Source organism: Bubalus kerabau, chromosome 3 (genome assembly GCF_029407905.1).
Source record: "Bubalus kerabau isolate K-KA32 ecotype Philippines breed swamp buffalo chromosome 3, PCC_UOA_SB_1v2, whole genome shotgun sequence".
Lineage (NCBI taxonomy): Eukaryota > Metazoa > Chordata > Mammalia > Artiodactyla > Bovidae > Bubalus > Bubalus kerabau.
In genome coordinates this window covers 21,569,901-21,574,154 of record NC_073626.1, presented here as the reverse complement: position 1 = coordinate 21,574,154, position 4,254 = coordinate 21,569,901, and the positions used below count along the sequence as shown (strand labels likewise).

Here is a 4,254-nt window from a genome sequence, read left to right as displayed (position 1 = left end):
ATAGCTTGCTAGAATCAATCTACAACATAGTTTTGGGGGTGGTTTAAATAATTTTGTTTCAGATGATACAGTAATCTCCTTGGCACTGAGGAGAAATTAAAAGGAAAAGTAATATAGCAGGAATTGTAACTGAAACTTCCTAATTGCTATCTAGGTGGCAAGTATTACAAACAAAAATTAACCAAATGACAGGAAAAGAAAAATCAAAGAACAAATTTTATTGGAACTGTTTAAATCAGGAGTTTTCTTTTAAAATTTTGGCTTTTCTTTTTGAAGTGCTGATACAGAGATAGAAAGACTGAATTTTAGAAATATTTAGATAATTACATATTTTTCATGTTACAAGCAACATCAGTTCTGTTACTGTCTTCAAACAGGTATGAAAGTGATTATAAATAATTGAAATAGTCAATAAATACATGTTAATTGACCTCCTGAATTTTCATGTTTCAGGAAATGAAGAATTGAAACACTGATCATGATTCCAGTAAATGAGAGCATCCCCCTGGAGTTCATTCTCTTAGGCTTCTCAGATCGACCATGGCTAGAGTTTCCACTCTTTGTGGTCTTCTTCATTTCTTACATGGTGACTATCTTTGGGAATCTGACCATTATTCTAGTGTCATGCCTGGACTCCAGACTCCAGACTCCCATGTATTTCTTTCTTACCAATCTGTCATTCCTAGATCTTTGCTACACCACAAGTACGGTTCCACAATTGCTGGTAAATTTGCACAGCACCAGGAAGGTAATCAGTTATGGTGGCTGTGTGGCCCAGCTGTTCATATTTCTGGCTTTGGGGGCCACTGAATGTGTTCTGCTGCCCATCATGTGCTTTGATAGGTTTGTAGCTATTTGTCGGCCTCTCAATTACTCAGTCATCATGCACCAAAGGCTCTGCCTCCAGTTGGCAGCTGCATCCTGGATTACTGGTTTCAGCAACGCAATGTGGTTTTCTATCCTGGCTCTCCAACTGCCACTCTGTGGCCCCTTTGTACTAGGTCACTTTCTCTGTGAAGTCCCTGTTCTGTTCAAATTGTCATGTGTTGACACCACAGCAAATGAGGCTGAACTCTTCTTTCTAAGTATGCTATTCCATCTAGTACCCTTTACACTTATTGTTATGTCATATGCTTTTATTGCCTGAGCAGTGTTGAGGATCCAATCTGCTGAAGGCAGACAAAAAGCATTTGGAACTTGTGGCTCCCATCTACTTGTGGTGTCACTTTTTTATGGTACAGCCATCTCCATGTACATGCAGCCACCTTCACCCAGCTCCAAGGACCGGGGAAAGATGGTTTCCCTCTTTTATGGAATTGTTGCACCCATGCTGAATCCCCTGATATATACACTTAGAAACAAAGAGGTAAAGGAGGCCTTTAAAAGGTTATTGGCAAGAGTCTTCTCAATCAGGAAATAAACATTAAAAAGAAAAAATAGGCCCACAATGGAGTCAGTTATACTAAGTCCATGTAACTGTACAAAGACTTGAATACCTAACATAATTGCCATCTCAATCCACCAAGAATGTAACTTTTACTCAGACAACCTGGAATTATTTGGTTAGCACTAAGGGTAACCTTGCCCGAAACAATGCATTTTTTGCTATAATTCCCTTTGGGTTTTGGGTGTTTCTTGTTGTCATTTTGCCCCTTTTATGCCTTAAAATTTTTTTTCTTTCTACAGCTAAGCAGAGGCATTTTTTATTTGTTCAGTGGGATGTTACCTGATTCATGAATCATTCAGTACAGCCAACTAGATCTTTAAAATTCATTTGATTGAATTTTGTTATTTAACATGAGGAATATGCTGATAAGCTTTGTAAATGTTTAGTGTTTATGCAGCTTACTAACTTCTCTTCAACTTGTCCTGTTTTCATCATTCCTCAGAGAACTATTTTAATTGTGAAGTGAAAGTCTCTCAGTCATGTCCAACTCTTTGCAACCCTCTACACTACAGAGTCCATGGAATTCTCTAGGCCAGAATACTGGAGTGGGTAGCTTTTCCCTTCTCCAGGGGATCTTCCCAACCCAGGGATCCAACCCAGGATCTTCCCAACCCAGAAATCAAACCCAGGTCTCTTGCATTGCAGGCAGATTCTTTGCCAGCTGAGCCACAACTATTTTGATTACTTCCCACAAATACAAGTTTATTGATGGGAAGTTACATTAGTCTTTTGTTGCCTAAACCTATTTATTAAACAAATATCCAGAATTAGTCTTCCAGTTCACCAGAAACTATATAATCTCAATATTTTCAACTTTATTTTTATGTTTGTATAAGTTGGTGTAACTTAGACACGACTGATGTGACTTAGCAGCAACAGCAGACCTTTCTAAGAATATGAAAAAAGCCAGCAATCATTTCTCTGGTAATACCATATGCACACACACACCTTTTTTTTATATAATTAGAAGAAATTTACCAAAACCCTGAAATATAACAACTTTAAATTTGGATATGAAGTTCACAACCCTAGTTTAAAATTTTCAATACCACACTCATGTCAACATAATATTAAAAACCACAATGATTTATATTTTAGAATTAAACTCAGATTTTCCATTCTCTGTGCTTAGTCACAGAGTCATGTCTGACTCTGTGACCCTATGGACTGCAGTCTGCCAGGCTCCTCTGCCCATGGGGATTCTCCAGGCAAGAATACTGGAGTGGGTTGCCATGCCCTCCTGCAGGGCATCCCTTCCCAACTCACGCATCGAACCCAGGTCTCCCACATTGCAGGAGGATTCTTTACCATCTGAGCCACCAGGGAAGTCCTTCCATTCTCTACTCTCATGTTTTCCTCCTCATTAGAAACATCCTTTTTTATTTCCTTCATAGATCAAATCCTAGGCATTCATTAATTTTCCTTCCTTGAAATATTTTTCACATTCTCCCCATATATTAATATTTTCAGTATTCTCATAAACTCCAAAACATAGCCTAGAGATTAAAATAGCATATCTTTAATGATTTCCAATGATTTTTTTTGTTTCATACACATGTTTCTTTCACAATAGCTTCACTGCATTTTAGTCTTCTTGAGGGAACATTATCTATACCATAAGTATTGGATTACTACACTGTACATTTACCATATCACCTTTCAATTCAGTTCAGTTGAGTTGCTCAGTCCAGATGTTCAAGCTTGTTTTAGAAAACTCAGAGGAACCAGAGATCAAATTGCCAACATCCGCTGGATCATCAAAAAAGCAAGAGACTTCCAGAAAAACATCTGTTTCTGTTTTACTGACTATCCTAAAGCCTTTGACTGTGTGGATCACAATAAACTGTGGAAGATTCTTCAAGAGATGGAATACCAGACCACCTGACCTGCCTCTTGAGCAACCTATGTGCAGGTCAGGAAGCAACAGTTAGAACTGGACATGGAACAACAGACTGGTTCCAAATAGGAAAAGGAGTATGTTAAGGCTGTATGTTGTCACCTTGCTTATGTAACTTACATGCAGAGTACATCACGAGAAACGCTGAAGAAGCACAAGCTGGAATCAAGATTGGTGGGAGAAATATCAATAACCTCAGATATGCAGATGACACTACCCTTATGGCAGAAAGTGAAGAGGAACTAAAGGCCTCTTGATGAAAGTGAAAGAGGAGAGTGACAAAGTTGGCTTAAAGCTCAACATTCAGAAAACTAAGATCATGGCATCTGGTCCTGTCACTTCATGGGAAATAGATGGGGAAGCAGTGGAAACAGTGTCAGACTTTATTTTTTGGGGCTCCAAAATCACTGCAGATGGTGATTGCAGCCATGAAATTAAAATACACTTACTCCTTGGAAGGAAAGTTATGACCAACCTAGATAGCATATTCAAAAGCAGAGATATTACTTTGCCAACAAAGGTCCCTCTAGTCAAGGCTATGGTTTTTCCAGTGGTCATGTATGGATGTGAGAGTTGGACTGTGAAGAAAGCTGAGTGCCGAAGAATGGATGCTTTTGAAGTGTGGTGTTGGAGAAGACTCTTGAGAGTCTCTTGGACTGCAAGGAGATCCAACCAGTCCATCCTAAAGGAGATCAGTTCTGGGTGTTCATTGGAAGGACTGATGCTGAAGCTGAAACTCCAATACTTTGGCTACCTCATGCAAAGAGTTGACTCATTGGAAAAGACCCTGATGCTGGGAGGGATTGGGGGCAGGAGGAGAAGGGGACGACAGAGGATGAGATGGCTGGATGGCATCACCGACTCGATGGACATGAGTTTGAGTGAACTCCAGGAGATGGTGATGGACAGG

General features: G+C 39.5%; 1 pseudogene; it reads left to right on the top strand.

The window, feature by feature from the left end:
- The first annotated feature begins 478 nt into the window (after window positions 1–478).
- On the top strand, window positions 479–1,420 carry LOC129647458 (olfactory receptor 2B6-like; annotated as a pseudogene).
- Window positions 1,421–4,254: the final 2,834 nt, after the last annotated feature.